Source organism: Dromiciops gliroides, chromosome 1, assembly GCF_019393635.1.
Source record: "Dromiciops gliroides isolate mDroGli1 chromosome 1, mDroGli1.pri, whole genome shotgun sequence".
Taxonomy (NCBI): Eukaryota; Metazoa; Chordata; class Mammalia; order Microbiotheria; family Microbiotheriidae; genus Dromiciops; species Dromiciops gliroides.
This window is the reverse complement of record NC_057861.1, coordinates 235,703,933-235,722,272: the sequence shown is the minus strand read 5'-3', so window position 1 is coordinate 235,722,272 and position 18,340 is coordinate 235,703,933. Positions and strand designations below refer to the sequence as shown.

Sequence of the window (18,340 nt, the reverse complement as noted above, 5' to 3'; positions counted from 1 at the left end):
TGAAAGCCATAATGGGGGTAATGAGGCATCAGACTGGGGCAGATAAAAGATGCAGGGAAACAAAAAAATGGAAATGGGATGAAACGAAAGGTCTTGGACAATCTTCCTTAGCTGAAAAATTCATCTATGCAGTGGCCCAAGAGTCTCAGACTGGCCTAAAAAAACTAGCAGCTCCCACCGCCAGGGGGCGTTGCCTAACAGCTGTGCGGAGTCCCGCCTCGCCTCGCCTCGCCCCGCCCCTTTACTTTCACTTCTTTTTCAGATGCCCCCAATGGGGGGCGTTCTCTAAAGATTCCCCACAGTACGCCTGCGCGGAGAGAAGTCTCCGTTTGCCAGGTCCTTCGAAGCCGAGGGCGGGGGTGGGGGGGAAGGGGGGTGTGTCGAAAGGTCCCGGCCCTGGGCGAAAATCGGCTTGACGCGCATCCCGCGTGGCGGCCATCTTTAGCCCCTGGTCAAGGCAAGTCAGCTGAGTAAGGTCTAGGGGGCGAAGACGATTCGCTGCGCAAGCGCACCCAGGAAACTTGCAGGTAGCTTTCCATCTGACTAGCGAGAGAGGCGGTGCCCCCGCCGTCGCCGTCGCCGTCGTCGTCGCAGTCGCCGGAAGTTTGGGCTTTCCGCGCCTTGGTCTAGCCGCAGCGAGAGCAGCAGCAGCCCCCGCCGCCCCCGGGGCTCCCTCGCGGTACCCGGATGTGAGGTGACCCGCCGGCTCCCGTTGGAAGCTTGGCCGAGGATGAAGAAGGTGCGCCTCCTTTCCTCCCGAACTCCCTCCCCCGGGCCCCGCGCGAGCGCCGGGTGCTGCCCCTCCGCGTGTCCCCCCGGTCGCTCTTCTCTGGTCCGGGCGGGCGCCGGCTCCTCACGCCTGCCTCCGGGAGTGGGGTTGAGCGGGGCAGCCGCTGCCGCTGAGGTAGGCAGCCTCCCGCCCGCCCGCCGGCGCCGCCGACCGGCCGCTTCACCTGCCGCCGCCGCCGCGGAGCTAAGGGGGCCCGGGGCTGCGCCGTGGGCCGGGATGGGGACGACCCATGATCGGCTGCGGCTCCCCGGCCCCAGGACCGAGACTCCTTCCCCGGCTCTTTCTCCGTCTCCATTCCTCGTTCCTTCCCGCGGTGTTGGACCCTAGCCCAACCAAACGCCCGGGGTGTCGGGGCCGCATCCCGGAGACCCGAGGAGGCCTTCGCTTCTCCGCGGGTCAGGAGGCTTCCAGGCTTAGCGGGGGTGGGGGAGGTGGGGGGATTAACGAGCTCGGGAGAGCCGGGCCAAGGTCACGGGGCTGCCGGGGAGGGAGGGACGGTGTGGGAGAGGGGACTGCGGAGCTCCTCATCGCCAGCCCTCCTGCCTGGGAATTCGGGGTGCCCCCGATGAATGGAGAGGGGGCTACGCTGAGACGGGGTTGGAGTGTCCCCCTCCCCCCTTTATCTCTAAGGAATGGTAACTCTGAGGACCATGCCGCTGGCCAGTGCCCACAAATTCTCGTTCGGAACGTAAAGTTAAAAAGCGGCGATGGGGAACTCGTTTTCTGGCATTCTGATTAGAGTGTTTTGTGGCTGAATTGGGTATCTTGAGTAACATCTTTCAGCAATATCTGATTGCAGCACTTGGCATCTAAATGGTATTTGTGTGGCTGATTGGCAACGATTTTCCTGAATAACTGCGAGTTGTGCAGAAAGTATGTAAAGAACCCTTTTTCAGAAGACAGAATAGGAAGGAGGTGTACTTGGATGGTAGTTGATGTTCTGGTTTTTGGGTTTCTTTTGCTCCTGTGTTTAAAAACTGGGGGGAGAAGGGTACGGAAGTTAGAATTATGGTTATCCCCCTGTTTTACTTCTGAAGACTTAGACTTTTCAATTAAGTATACTTGGCTGGGCACCTACTTAGGTGCAATTTATTGTCCTGTGCCATTGAAATTAGGAATGGGAATAGAATTGGAAATGTTTGCAGGTGCTAGATTAGGAATTGAGAATTAGGAACTGAACCATGATATTTTTCAGTGGTATAAAACAAGGCCTTGTTCAGCGTTGGAAATAAACCATCTCTCTCTCTCTCTCTCTCTCTCTCTCTCTCTCTCTCTCTCTTTTTTGAAATTAAAATAAGGAGAACATACTCTTCGACGCTTTCAACGGCCAAGGGCTCTTTTCCTCTTCTCACCATTGTAGACTTCCCTTTATCATTATTTTCCAGTGTTAAGGTATTTTGGAAGAAGATAATATTGTGCTGGGCAGACAGGATGCATAATGTGAATTCAGTTCACACCTGCAGTTTTGGGAAAGCTGTTCTGCTGGTCAGTTTTCTTCCACTTATGACTATACTGATAAACCACTAATTCAGTCAGATCAGCAAATGTTTATTAAGTGCCTACTATGTACCAAGCACTTAGCTAAATAAATTTAAATTTAGAGAAATTTTTGTACAGTTCTATTTCTTCATGTTTTAGATTAGATGTGTAAACTAAATAATGTGTTAAAATTAGCTTTGAACATGCAAAAATGTTTTTATTGAAGTAGTCTAAGTGAACCAGGAATAGTTACTATGACTATGCCTACTTTGCAGATTAGAATAACTTCCTAAGAGGGATTGTTGTGTTCTCTCATAAACAGATATAATATTGAGTACATTTACTGAATGCCTGTCTTTAGATTTGGAATGGTCCTTGGTAATCAACTAGTCACTCACCTCTTTTTACAAAGGATAACTGAAGCACAGGGAAGAAATGTTCCATTGTTCAATCAAGGTTAGTAACACCAAAGGTTCCAATGCTCAGGTCTAACATCATGCTGTCTCTTAGTTTGCATATTCCAAATGGTTATTATATTCTTTGTAATATTCTGAATGACTTTTTGTAGAATACCAAATCCAAATAAGGTGCCAGGCTGCAACCCCAAAGTTACAATTTAAAGAGAAAGCTCTAAAATTCATTTAGTGGGTAGCAGTAGGGCGGTTGGTAAATACTGGTAACATTCTGTTTGGGAATTGTCCATGGCATTTTCATTAAGCTCTGTGGTCTAGGTTTCCTAGACCCATTTGTTATTTCTGGTTTCTTTGCAATACCATGGACTTAAATTGGTATGGGTAAGAATAGAATGAAAATGTCACTGGTCGTAATGACTGTAAAAGGGAAAGACAATTAGCAAATTTATGAATCAAGGTCATAAATATGACTTAATACCTTTTCCATAGGAAAGTTTATCATTTGTTAGCTTACGTGAGACTTCATTCCTTCATTGTCATTGGAAATAATGAGATTTGGTCCCTTCTAAGAAATTTATACATGTTATAATTCATTAACAAGCACTAATGACTAGATAGTAGGTTATATCAAGGTAACAAATGCTTAGTTGATAAGTGTCAAGACTGTAATCCGTCTTCCCTTTCTTATGCTACCAAGGACATTGGTTTTAGACCTTGAAATGTATACATAACCCGTATATATGACAGTGTAATTAATATCTGGATCTTGGAAACATCAGGAAATTTGTTTTTTGGAACCCTTTTATATTCTACACTTATCACTGACTTGTTTGATCTAAAGTCTGATGACTTCATTAGACTTATTAATGAAGGACTAAGTTAGGAGATCCAGTTATGTTCTTTTTCTGAATCTAGTTGGGGTTTTTTGTTGTTGTTTTCTGTAAAGTGGTGGAATGGAGCTGATCCATTAGTATGTTTGTCTTGGACAGAAATTGCAAATGGACAGTGACCTGGACCCAGAATTGAGTGGGAGAATTGACTTTATTGCTTTTGGGAAATTGCAGTCCTTTTAATAACCATAAGCATCTCATTGATATAAAGACTTATCTTTTAAGGTAAATATTTTTTCCATTTCACTGTAAGTCAGGGAATGCCATAGTCTCTGAAAAATTAATTTTGTAAGTTACCCATAGGGTGCATTTATTGCTTGTTTACTGACTGAGGGCTAGCTTGTCTAAGGCCATATTAATGGGTAGTCAAATCATGGTATAAGGAGTGTTGGTTAAGCTAATATGGTTAGTCTTTGCCTTAGAACCCTATGTAATGAAGATGTTCTTGTTCTCTATTGACTTTGAACTTGTCATATAAACACATCCTCCACTACAGTCTTGGAGGAGTTATGTGACTTTTGCTAGGTCATATAACTGCTCCATTTCCTTACATTTTGAAATCTAGTTGGCTAGTAATATAAATCATGTTTTTATAGTGTATGGGTTTACGAAGAATTTGCCTGACAATTCTGTGGTAGCTGAGTAAGTAAGTAGTAATATTTTCAGAGAGGTCAGATGATTTGCCTATGGTCATAAATGATAACAAATATAATTTTTAATGAAACAAGTATTTGAATTTTGAGTTTTTTAGTTGTACATATAAAATGTGAGGGTGAGGTCTTTAAACAAAAATTACATTATTTGAGCCACAGTGAGAAATTTAAAATATTTTTATGCATGTAATTAATTCAGTCTTAAATGTCCTGTTTGTTGGGACCGGAAAAAAAATAGACAACATTCCTGTGTTTCAATTTCCAAATAATTTCCCAATTTTAAATGACTTTATTCACGTACCAACAGCTTATTTATTATTCACCATTCATTCAAGTGGAGACTTTGTGGGAATGTTTAAAATTTTATGAGTAAATGTACCCTCTTTGTCTGACTATAGGCTGCAGTTTTTTCCCCAAATCTGTCTTGCATGTACTGGTTTCATCCTAAAGAATCAGTGTTATTTTTCAAGTTCATACTTTCTAAGTGAAGAAAAATAATTTTAAAGTAATATAGAGCAAATTTAAGACAATGAGAGCCTGACAACTGGGGTGATCAGGAAAGGCCTCATGTAAGAGAGAGCACCAGACTGTTGATTGGCAGACAAGAACTGTCAAGCTACTTTGAGGTGGGAGGAAATGGGATGAATTGACTTGCTTCTCTTTGTCTCCTCAGAATCTGATTTTGTGTGCTTTTCAACATCTTGTGCTGATTTCCCTTATAAAATTTTAGGCCATGAGATCCTTTTTTTTTTTTTTTTGCAGGGCATTGGGGCTTAAGTGACGTGCCCAGGGTCACACGGCTAGTAAGTGTCAAGTGTCTGAGGCTGGATTTGAACTCAGGAACTCCTGAATCCAGGGCTGGTGCTTTATCCACTGCGCCACCTAGCAGCCCCCCCATGAGATCCTGATTAACCTGTTCCTGAACCCTTTGAAATCTGCTTTACCAAAGATTGTGCTTGACTCTTCTATCATCCCCTTTTACAAATTCTAAGATGTAATGATCACTTTCTCCGGAAAGTTTCCACTTGGGGAAAAAAGTGCCCATGGAAAGCCAAACAGAGGCTGTTTGTGAATTCAAATGAGTGTGTATGTATGTGTATGTGTGTGTGTGTGTGTCTGTCTGTGACAGTAAACACATGTGGTGTGTGACTTCTGAAATGATGATTGTTACCTTAGTGTTCAGAAGAAAGGAAACTAATAGTCCTATTAATTTGATACTCTGCATGGATTTAGACCGTATTTAGAGTGTTCTATATGTTTTTGTTCATACTGGGCCATTCTGACAATGAGTGCCTTTGGGGATAATTGGAACACATCTAGAAGTAGTAATATGAAAGTTCTAGAAATCTTATTAAGGAGTGTTAAGAAAGAAGTGGTGTTTGGCTTAGAGAAAAGGTCTGAGGACTTGATAGACATCTTTAACTATTGTGGAGGGGAGTTCTCAATCTATTAAATAACCATGATCTATTTCTCCACTCCATGTTGACTACACACTGAGATGATCATACCCTTAATCTTGTCATCAGTCACAAGTGTTCCTTTTCGAAAACGAATGACACACAACAACAAGCTGACCTCTACACTTAAATCCCTTGTGTCCTTGCTCTGTTTTCAGACATTCCTTTCTAAACCCCAACCTTGAACTACCCCTACTATCTGACTTCTGATGTTGTATGGAGCTGGAGAACATCATAGAACTAACTATGTAGATTTATGTTATATAATTTCATCTGAGCCCTCATTGTAAATCCTTTCACATTCTGTAAATGATTCAATGTCCTCATCACCACAGTAGCCATTTTCATTCCTCCTCAAGCCTATTATAATACCCACTTCAACTGAGGATCTCACTTCAGAAAATTGAGGCCATTTTTCCAAGAACTCTCTTCTCCCCTCTTCTTTTCTCCCAACATTTGGATACATTCCCTCGTTATCTCTTCCTTTGCTTTTTTCTCTATTAGATTGGCCTCGCTACCATCCCGTTTTTTTTTTCCCATAAAAGTATTTTATTATTTTCCAGTTACATGTAGAGATAGTTTTCAACATCTGTTTTTGTTTGTTTGTTTGTTTTGCGGGGCAATGAGGATCAAGTGACTTGCCCAGGGTCACACAGCTAGCGTCAAGTGTCTGAGGCCAGATCTGAACTCAGGTCCTCCTGGATCCAGGGCTGTTGCTCTACCTGCTGCGCCACCTAGCTGCCCCCTCAGCATTTGTTTTTATAAGATTTCTAGTTTCAAATTTTTCTCCCTCCCTCTCCCCTCCCCAAGACAGCAAGCAGTCTGATATAGGTTATATATGTACAACCACATTAAACATATCTCTCCATTAGTCATGCTGTGTAAGAGGAATCAGAGCAAAAAGGAAAAACCTCAAAAAAGAAAAAGAAAAAAAATAGAAATAGTATGGTTCAATCTGCATCTAGATTCCACAGTTCTTTTTTTCTGGATTTGGAGAGCATCCATCATGAGTCCTTTGGAACTATCTTGGACCATTGTATTGCTGAGAAGAGTCAAATCTATCACAGTTGATCAACACACAATGTTGTTGATACTGTGTACAGTGATCTCCTGGTTCTGCTCATCTCATTCAGCATCAGTTCGTGTAAGTCCTTCCAGGTTTCTCTGAAATCCGCCTCTTCATCGTTTCTTAGAGAACAATAGTATTCTATTACATTCATATATCACAACTTGTTTAGCCATTCCCCAATTGTTGGGCATCCCCTCAATTTCCAATTCCTTGCTACCACAAAAAGAGCAGCTATAAATATTTTTGTACATGTGGGTCCTTTTTCCTTTTTTATGATCTCTTTGGGAAAAAGACCTAATAGTGGTATTGCTGGGTCAAAGGGTATGCACAACTTTATAGCCCTTTGGGCATAATTCCAAATTGTTCTCCAGAATCATCCCCACTCATTCTCAAATTTTCTTTCTCTACCTTTATGTTGTTTTCTTTTATTCCTATAAAGATGGTCATCTCTCCCTCATTAAAAAAAAACCCTTCATTTCACTCAGCCATCTCTCTGTTAGTTATCATCTTTTATTTTTCTTTCCTCAAGTTGTCTTATATAACTTTGATTTCTTCCTCCAAAAATTGCCTTTTTATATTTCAAGAATAGTGTTGGTTTAAAAAAAATTTTTTTACAATTATATGTAAAAAACAGTTTTTAACATTCTTTTTAAAAATTTTGAGTTCCAGATTCTCTCACTCTATTCTCCCCTTTCCTTTTTTCTTTTTTTTGGAGGTGTGTGTGTATGTGTGGAGGGGGAATCTCTTTGGGATACAGGACTTTGGGGGGGGGGAATGAGGGTTAAGTGACGTGCCCAGGGTCACATGGCTAGTAAGTGTCAAGTGTCTGAGGCTGGATTTGAACTCTGGTATTCCTGAATCCAGGGCCGGTTCTTTATCCACTGCACCACCTAGCTGCCCCCCTGGGATACAGATCTTGTGGTATTGCTGGGTTACGGTGTATGCACAGATTTATAGCTCTTTAGGCGTAGTTCCAGATTGATCTCCAAAGTGGCTGGATAGTTCACAACTCCAAGAGTTGAATGACTCATATTCTTATAAATTTAACATAGTTCTCCATGTATTTGAGATATGGGGTCTTTATCCAACAGACTGTCAAAAATCCACCCCCCACTCCCTTACCCTCTCATCTTTTGCTTTCCTTCTAATCTTGGCTATGTTGGGTTTATTTGTATAAAAACTTGTAAATTTAATGTAATCAAAATTATACATTTTACATCTCACAGTGCTTATTTTATACCTTTTAAGACATTCTGTGAAAGGAGTACATAACTTTCAGGAGACTGCCATTAGAGTTTGTGACAGCTACCTCTTGGACATCTTAAATTTGATGTCGCATAGGCATCTCCAACTTAACATGGCCAAAACAATTCATTATCTTTCCCCAAAGCCATACTGTTTTCTACTTTTCTGTTACTATCTAGTATATCAACATCCAGTCACCCAGCCTCCCAATCTCAGTGTCAACCTCTACATTATCATCCCACATGTCCCATATATTCATATCTTGTTATTCCTACCTTTATATCATCTCTCGTATTTGTCCCCTTCTTTCCATTCACATAGCCACCACCCTGGTAGAGACTCTCAACATTTCATGCCTGGACTTCATGTATTAATCTGATTTTTCTCTGTCTCATCTGTCCTCAACTATCCTGCCAAAGTGATTTTACTTAAGTGCAGTTCTGACCATGTCACTTCCCTATTCATTAAACTGTAGTAGGGGCAGCTAGGTGGTGCAGTGTATGGAACACTGGCCATGAAGTTGGGAAGGCCTGAGTTCAAATCACATCTCAGACATTTACTAGCTGTGTGACCCTGTGCAAGTCACTTAACCCCAAATTGCCTTAAACATCTGGAGCCATCTCAGTAGTCCTGATATATATCTTGCCACTGGACCCAGATGACTCTGGAGGAAAGAGGATGATGAACTTGCATAGCCCTCCCTCACTTAAAAATCCAATTCAGTGCAAGTCATGACATCACCCTGATGTCTTGGTCCTTTTAGAAACCAGGACAAAGAACGATAACAACAAACTAGTGGCTCCTAGTAACCTCCAGAAAACAATGTAAAATCCTGTGTTTGGCATTTAAAGCCCTTCTTAATCTGGGCCCTTTCTAGTCCTGTCAAACTTGAACTCTCTCCCCATACTCTTCAATCCAGCCACACTGATTTACTTCAAATCCCCTCAATCAATCTGTAAACATTCAGTAAGTACCTACTATGTGCCAGGGACTGCTAAGATTTGGGATACAAAAAGAGACAAAAGACAATCCTTGTTCTCAAGAAGCTTACAATCTAATGGGAGAGGGGCAGCTAGGTGGCACAGTGGATAGAGCACCGGCCTTGGATTCAGGAAGACCTGAGTTCAGATTTGGCTTCAGACCCTTGACACTTACTAGCTGTGTGACCCTGAGCAAGTCACTTAACCCCAATTGCCTTACCAAAAAACAAAACAAAACAACAAAAAAACCCAATCTAATGGGAGAGACAATGAGCAAACAAGTATATACAAAGCAAGCTATATACAGGATAAACAGGAAATAATTAACAGAGGGTAGGCATTAGAATTAAAAAGGGCTAGGGAAGGCTTTTTGTAGAGGGTGGGATTTTTGTTTGGACTTAAAAGGATGCCAGGGAGATGAGTAGTCCGAGATAGGAAGGAGAACATTGCAGTCCTGGGGGAATAGCCAGAGAAAATGCTGGGAACTAAGACTTGCATTGGCTTCTTCCTTAAAACGTGTAGCTTTCCTGTCTTCCTTCAAAGATTCAGCTCAAATCCCACCTTCTGCAGGAGGCCTTCTTTCTCCCTTCCCCCTCTCTTCACACCCTACTTTCCTTTTGAGATTGCCTTCCATTTACACTGCATTACTCTTGTGTATATATGTAGTTAGTTGTTTCCCCCTCTAAGCAGTGCACTCCTCGATAGTCCGGACTGGGTTTTTTACTTTCTTTGTATCCCCAGTGCAGAGAGCACAGTGCCTGGCCTATAGTAAGCACTTAATAAACGCTTGTTGATACATCACACTTATTCTGTCTAACCCCAGAGAACAAAATTCAGATTCATGGATAGAAGTTACGGGATGTAGATTATTTGTAATTTAAGATAAACCTTCCCAGTAAGCAAAGCCTTCCCAAAGCCCCTGGAATAGTTTGTCTTGTTTTAGAAAAACAAGCTCACTATCTCTGGTGATCTTGGAAGTGTAATGGGGAGGTTGTAAAGAAGATGCTTTCAGGGTTGACCTAGATCTTTGAAGTCTCTTTCAGTTCTGAGATTTTTGAATTATTTATTTGAATCATGTATTTTATATTTCATTTGATAGAATTTGCAAATTTATATTTTCTCTATATAAGTAACTTGAATAGGGGAAATGTTTCCCTGTGGTAGAAGTTAGTCTCTCCATTTTATTCTCATGGAAAAAGAAAAAGGTATATACTTTAGTGACATGCTTATATTTCAAATATTAAACTGTAACATACATATTTAGCAATCACATCCCCTAAGTTTTAATTATAAACAACTCTTGTCACAAATTTAACTTTCACTTGAGCTGATTGTTACTTTAAAAATGCAAGCAACTTAAAATTCAATTAGGATTTCATAAAATATTCTAATGTAGCTAAAATGCTTTGTTAGGTACACCAAATGGTTGAGCCATGCTGAACTTGGAGTCAAATCTAAGTTAATTTCCCAACACAAACTGTTGCCAAGCCAGCTCTCCATCATCCTGTACTTCAATAAAATTTCTGGATTGAAGTAAAGTACTTTATGTTTTTTGCTATTACATTCTTTCTTAGTTTTGTTGATCATTTTAGCTTTCTAAAATAATTTTAGATCTTGATTTTGCCATCCAACATATATCACTGTCAACAGTATATAGATATCCAGCTGTTCCTCCTAGATTTGTTGTCTTTGTAATTTTGATCAGGATGTCTTCTGTGTCTTCATGCAAGTCATTGATAAAATATTGAACAGGTCAGAGAAGATGACAAAGTCCTGTGTCATATCTCTAGAGACCCTCCTACAGAGTGACATGGAGACATTAATCAACACGCTTTAGATACAGTTTTCAACGAGCTGGGAATTCAATTCCTCTCACTGTACTTTGATTCAGCCTACATTCTTCCATCTTGTTGATAAGCATTTCATCAGAAGTATTGAAATGTTGTGACATAGATGAGATTGTCATATGTCTTGCTTTGCCCAGGGAAAAAGGATGGAAATCAAATCAAGCATTTATTAATTAGGTGCCTACAATCTGTCAGGTACTGTGTTAGCATTGGATGTTACTGAGTAGTTACTTTAGTTTTTTTTTTTGCTGGGCAATTGGGGTTAAGTGACTTGCCCAGGGTCACACAGCTAGTAAGTGTCCAGTGTCTGAGGCCAGATTTGAACTCAGGTCCTCCTGAATCCAGGGCCAGTGCTCTATCCACTCCTCCACCTAGCTGCCCCTTTACTTTAGTTTTAATGTAAAGAACCTCTTCTTAACAATTAGCCTTTTTCTTTTTTTTTTAAATTAATAAAGTATTTTATTTTTTTCCCGTTACATGTAAAGATAGTTCTCAACACAATTAGCCTTTTTCAAAGAATGAAATGGACTTTTTCCAGAGTAAGCTACCCTCTGCCATCTTCAGGTATTTAAGGAGATGATGAATTACTACTTTTCACATATATGAGTTACTGTAAAGGGGGATTCTGGGATTTTCAGATATGAGTTGGAGATCTATAGATAGCCCTTTTTGGGGGGGTGGGGCAATGAGGGTTAAGTGACTCGCCCAGGGTCACACAGCTAGTAAATGTCAAGTGTCTGAGGCCATATTTGGGCTTAGGTCCTCCTGAATCCAGGGCCGGTGCTTTATCCACTGTGCCACCTAGCTGCCCCCATAGATACACTTTTTTGTTTGTTTGTTTGGTTTTGGTTTTTGCAGGGCAATGAGGGTTAAGTGACTTGCCCAGCGTCACACAGCTAGTTAAGTGTCAGGTGTCTGAGGCTGGATTTGAACTCAGGTCCTCCTGAATCCAAGGCCAGTGCTTTATCCACTGTGCCACCTAGCTGCCCTCCATAGATACACTTTTGAGAACACTTCCAGCTCCTAGAGTCTACTATTCTAAATTCGGATACATTTACTTTATTACCTTTTAGAAAAGTCTGTTTTCTTTTTAAGCCATATGTAGATTTCAAAGTATTAAATTTGAATCAAGATCAGTTTCTATCCAGTTATAGAGCCTTGAGATCATGTTTCCTGGCTTCAGTCAGAATTTGAATTAGTGCAATAAGCTCCTCATAATTACTACTGCATGCTAATGATGGCATCAGCTCCACTCTTTTTTTTTTTTTTTGGCAGGGCAGTGGGGGTTAAGTGACTTGCCCAGGGTCACACAGCTAGTAAGTGTTAAGTGTCTGAGGCCGGATTTGAACTCAGGTCCTCCTGAATCCAGGGCCGGTGCTTTAACCACTGCACCATCTAGCTGCCCCCTGTGTGTGTGTGTGTGTGTGTGTGTGTGTGTGTGTGTGTGTGTGTGTGTGTGTGTGTGGCAATTGGGTTTAAGTGATTTGCCCAGGGTCACACAGCTAGTAAGTGTAAAGTGTCTGAGGCCGGATTTGAACTCAGATACTCCTGACTCCAGGGCTGGTGCTCTATCCACTGTGCCACCTAGCTGCCCTAGCTCCATTCTTCTTACAACCTTCACCCTTAGGTGTGTTTTTCAAATTGTTATTTACATAAGTTTTGGTGGTGAGCATATTATTTTATTAAAATTATAATACCAGTAAAGGATTGACCATGAGTCTTCCTAATTTCTTATGATTTTAGGCTTCATGGTAGAGAAAGCAGGGAGACAGCTTCAGCGTGGTGGTTAGTGAGAGCAGGAGGAAAGCCCCAAAAGACCCATGCTGTCTCTAGTACGTGGTCTCAAGGAGATCCAGGAGGGAGAGCCAAGCCAAGAGCATGTCCATTTTTCCAAGAGTTTTTATCAACTTTTGATAGAGGCGAGTCATTATACATTGATCAAAGCTAATTGGTTAGCATCATTCAATTCCATTGGTTGACATGACTTGAGGGTGGGCTACATTAACATGAACTCTACAGATGACATCAGGGAGAAGAATGTGAAAGACCCTCACTGAAGGGCAACGGCAAAGTCCATTACCTAGGTGTGGTTTGATCAGTCCTTCACTGAGTTGGACAAAAGAATCTCTATTTCCCTCGTTTCCTTGGTTTTTGTCCCCAAAAAGGTTTGCTGAAGTTCAAGAACTGGACTTTTGGGGTGTGTGTGGGGGGAGAAAGCACTGAGAAACTGATCTCTGAGTCCCCCTGAGAAATCCACTATTAATAATTTTTTTCTCACATAGGAAAACACAATCATGTCAACCAGCTTTTGGATCAGAAGTTTAAAGTAGAGGAATAATGAATGAATGAATGAATAAAAAAAAGACATTTCCTGTGAGATGCACTCCTAGAATGGGGCATATAAAAGTTGCTTATTCTTAATGCAAATCTGATACTCTAGGTAAATGGTGTTATATGAATCTGTTACATAGTTATAGGAGTCTTTTGCATATAAACTAGATGATATATAATAACCTATTTATTTTCCTAAAATAATAATACAACAATTGGTTCAGACTATAATGAGTCTTAGAAATAATTCAATGTATACTTGAAAAACCTTTTCAAATTTAAAGGCCTTCTAAGATATCAAATTATTTTTTGGCCTGTCTCAGGAATTTGGTCAGCCCTTTCTCTGTCATCTTATCCAGGGTATAGAATTGGATCTCAAAGCTATGATTGTTCATGGAATCACCTTAGTATTTGGGGGACCTTGTGGGGTGATCAGAGGGTAGGATTTAAGATATCTTTGTCCAGATCCAGACTGTTGTAGGCTAGGCTGGACACTACTCTCTGTAGATGTTTGTGGTTGAAGTGGCATTCTCTTGGTGAGTTTTTCCTTGCTGATATCTTTTGTTTAGCAATTGCTTCCATTTTCCATTTTCTTTCATTAACTTGGAGCCAAAGAGTACTGTTTTTGAAAATGGATTAACCATGGGGGTGGGGGATTGGATCAGGAAACACATTTAAGTTTAGTCTGCATTATTATTTTTTCTATTACTGAAGGCTAGACAGTCAACAAAATAAATCAAGCCTTGTGACGTTTACCGATTTCGGAAGTGTAAATGTTCACCTAGGAAGTTTAATTATGAAAACAGGCCTGAAATTGAGAAAAATCTGAATCTAGTTCATTCCATGCCTCCTTGGAAACCGGAATTGTGGAAATCCTTTCAATCCATGAGTAAGCTGTAACATTATGAAATAGACAAGGACACAAAAACCAGAATCGGCAGCTATTATCAGCAGTTTTGTGGATTCCTAAGGTGACTAAGGGCAGTAATACTATATTGGGCCTCAAGAATTTGCTTAATCTCAGGTTCCTGTTGAATTTCCCAAGAGATCCAAGGTCTTCATGGAAGAAAAGTTTTGGACCTGGGCGATAAGTGGTGGTTTGGGATTCTATTGAACTTTCCACAAGGGTTAGCATATGTGATTTCATCCCTTGTCTGATATGGATTGTATATAATAAATATGTAAAATAAAGCTTGACCTTTTCCTTTTCAAAAAAAAAAAAAGAAAATGGATTAACCAAACACTTATGACTTTTTTAAGGTAAAAATAAAAATAAATGTTTCCAAAAGTTCAAAATATGAATTGATTTTTAAAAAACAATTTCACTAATTTCTTTGCCTGTGAAAAGCCACAAAGAAACAAAATGCTATATTCGTGCTGACTATATGTTATAAAATAGAATTTAGTTTGTGTATTTTAGACTAGGTCTGAATATTTTTTGACATTTTATTTTATGCTTTTAAATTAGACACTTCATGTTTTGCTGGGCTTTCTTCGTGGAGCTTTCTTTCAGATGTAAGTATTATATGTAAGTTTTTGTGAGTAATTTTTAGGCTGCTAGTATGAAGTCTGAATATTGGCTATTGTGCAGCAATAACAAATCAACATTGTTAAAGTACAGAATATTAGGCAACTGATAAACTAAAAGATTTAATTACGGTATTTCTCATTAACTTTATAGTTTAATTATTTTCTTTCCAGGATAAGTCAGCATTGAACTATATAAATTAGATGTTGGGTACAATCAACCTATAGCTTAATTTTTTAAAAATGTATACAATTCACATTATTTTGCTTTTGTGTTCTAGTAAGACAATTTAAGGTTTAGTATCAAAGCTCTTATTATCAATCAGATGCTTGACTAAAAATGTAGTTTCATGGGCGCAGCTAGGTGGCACAGTGAATAAATCACCAGCCCTGGATTCAGGAGGACCTGAGTTCAAATTTGACCTCAGACACTTGACACTTACTAGCTGTGTGACCCTGGGCAAGTCACTTAATCCTCATTGCCCTATTAAAAAAAAAAAGTAGTTTCATAAGCTAAGAGTTTTGAGGCTAGTCCACAGTGCAGCTGCAATTATCTTTGATGTATGTATGTATAAGTGAACTAAAAGGTGATCATTTAGGAAATTAATTTAAACAGTTGTTATATAATAGTATTGGATCTGTAGGTCCTCAAATTAGATGGAAAATTCAAGTCCCATGGCGTTTATCAGCCCCCATCTTAATCATTTTTAGAGGAAGCTAGATCATAAGAAATAGAGAAGTAGGCTCTTCTGTGTACAAGGTAGAGTTCATTAGGGAAAATGAAAGGAGTTCTGTCATATACGAATATAGTAGCTAGTATATGGCAACAGTACAAATGCCATCCTGTAGATAAGAGAGGAGGTCTATGGAGGTCTGTAGATAATCTATTACTCAGGAGAGGTAAGCATAAAAGCATCTGGCTCCAGAGAAGTGCTGTCATTACCCCTGAAGAATTCAGAGCAATACCAGAAACTTTGCAGCAAGACAGTTTAAAAATCTTTGGTAAACAATTGGTCTTAGAGGTGGGTGTTTGCTGCTCATTTAAATAATTGCCATAATAATTATAGCTTACAATCAATTTTATCACTATGTTTATTATAAAACCTAATGGCCACAGAGTATCAAATTAACAAGTATAGAATTTTAGAGACAGTGAGGTATTTTAGCACCACTTCATGAACTGTTCATTACCCTTACCATTAGGAGAAAATACTTTTTCTTTCTGCCTTTTAAAATGACTATAGTATCATGACTTTCCTGTAGTATTCACTTTCTGTGTAATTTTTTAATTGGGGGAATGTTCACAGAAGAGTTTTGGTAGGTATGAATTGTTTTTGACAGCTATCTATGAGGATATATGAAGATTCATTATCTAGTTACCAAACAATTTGACCTCCTTGAATTGTACCATACTATATAGAAGAAATGAATGCTATAATAATATTAAATAAAATTAGAGAAGATAGTATACTAAAATGCAGGATGAAATTTATGTAACTAACAATTTTGATGGATAATTAGGGAATTAACCACTTTTCTTTAGTCTGGAAATATTCCAGTTTCTAAGCCATTAGACAACTTAATTTAACCAGAAATATTTAATATAGAACAATGTGCAAATTAATGTATCTTCTATTAAATTTTTAGTGGTAATGTAATTATTGAAGCAAGTTTTAAATGGACTTTTTGTGCATTTTCCAAAGTTATTCTACCCTTGAAGTCTAACCTATGCTAAGTTGGGAACCCTCCAGGGTAAAAAATGGAATGCTGTGTAAAAATGGGACATTGGGTCTGATTGAAATGTGCTTGTATTTTCTGAGTACAATTATAGAAATTAATGTTAAGCCAATGGGCAGTTCAGCCTTAGTTTTTAAGATGGCTTAGTGAATCATTTAAATGATAATTATTATAAAATATGTGATGGCTTTCTTTTGCAGAGTTCACTGATGTACATTAATAATGAATCCTCCCCCCCTTTTTTTTTATAGAATTGTAAAAAAAAAATTGGCTATCCAGTTTTTAAAAAGCGATCTCCAGTCTTTTTGTGAGGTAAGTAGCTAATAATTGTGTTTTCCAGGACGAATTATTTGGTGGTCAGGGTGTCATGTATTATTTATTCTACTTTATTGAGATTTTCAAAGGAGAAGAAAAATTCATTTCTTAACCAACTCACCACTGAAATAGAATAAACTGTTAACACAGTTGTGTTAATATTCAAATAATTGTTAATTGTACTTCTTTAGATAGTTGACAAATATAATTTAGAGCCACTAAAACTAATATGAAAATTAATATTAACTGAAAGGCACCAGATTATTTGGAATTTTAGTTTTGACTGGTTCAGCTATTAAAATATTAGCCTAAAGGCATGAAATCTCTGTCATTCTCAATCTCTGGACATCTTTTAAGTAGAGACTGGATGACTACTTATTAGGGATGTTGGTTAGGCTATTCTTGCTTCACGGATGAGTTGGACTAAATGACCTTTGAGGTCCCTCATAATGGTAAAACTCTGATTCTAGAAAAATGTTGAAAATTTTAGTATAATTAGATGTTAAATGAGGGTTTTAGTGTCAGATGGGCATACAAATATATAGAGTATTTCACAAGAGCTTTTAATTCTTGAGAAAGATTTAAAAACACTTAACTATTTCTCTGTAAGGAGTTATTTTGGTTACGTCTTAAAATTAACTTCTATTTCTTTTACCTTTAATTATTATCATGAAATTTTCTCAACATGCTTTTTGGGTTAACTATATTTGTTTTGGAACATTTCTTAAGTTGCTAAATCATGGAAGTGATTCCCAAGTTCATTAGATAGTTTGGCATTTTTTTTTACTACTATCCTTGCTGTTCACATGGAAAAATCATGTCAGATTGATGCTTTTGAGAAGAGACCAGGAAATGTTAATGTAATTACTTAATATTTGTGGGTTCTACATCTACTGAAATGAAAACTTTCTGGTTATTTTTTAGAGGGTTGTGGGTTTAAATAAGTTTATAATTCTTGTATCCTCTTCCCAAAGCTTGATATATAGCACTACATTATCCAGACCAAATTCTTTCCACAGGACTTCTCTCTTTGAACCCAGTCTGAATATTTTAATGATGATGGATAGGATGTACTGCTTAGAATGGCATAAGCAAACAACAAAATTTGTTGATATATTATTGGATTATATCCTGCTTTTAAATCTTTATGCTGTACAGTTGTATAGTTATTCTAATTTTGCCCTGGATCCAAGAGTCTATGGTGGGGTGTAAGTTGTAAGACTGGAAAGGTGGCACTTGGGGAGGAAGGAGTTAAGTTATGAAAGGCTGAATGCCAAACAGATTTTTATATTTGATCCTGAAAATGATAAGGGAGCCACTGGAGTTTATTGAGTAGGAAGTTTATATGATTGCACTTGTGCTTTAGAAAGATCAGTTTAGGGGCAGCTAGGTGGCGCAGTGGATAGAGCACCAGCCCTGGATTCAGGAGGACCTGAGTTCAAATCTGGTCTTAGACACTTGACAGTTACTAGCTGTGCAACCCTGGGCAAATCACTTAACCCTCATTGCCCCGCCCCCCCCCCCCCCCCCCAAAAAAAAAAGATCGGTTTGACGGCTGAATAGAGGATAGACTGGAATGAGGAGAGACTTCTGGTAGGTAGACCAAC

The 18,340-nt window shown here is 39.2% G+C and overlaps 1 protein-coding gene across 5 annotated transcripts in view; it reads left to right on the top strand.

Annotated features, from left to right (window-relative positions):
- Positions 1–461: 461 nt before the first annotated feature.
- ESCO1 (establishment of sister chromatid cohesion N-acetyltransferase 1) overlaps positions 462–18,340 on the top strand; it is a 55,809-nt gene continuing 37,930 nt past the window's right edge. For 2 of the 5 annotated variants that reach the window (XM_043978310.1, XM_043978307.1), the window contains exons 1-3: positions 465–739; positions 14,623–14,669; positions 16,670–16,730. The gene's annotated coding sequence lies outside the window, so the exon portion shown is untranslated. Of the gene's footprint in view, positions 740–13,038; positions 13,264–14,622; positions 14,670–16,669; positions 16,731–18,340 lie in introns of those variants that run through there. The other 3 variants (XM_043978309.1, XR_006354174.1, XM_043978308.1) reach the window with 3 other exon arrangements.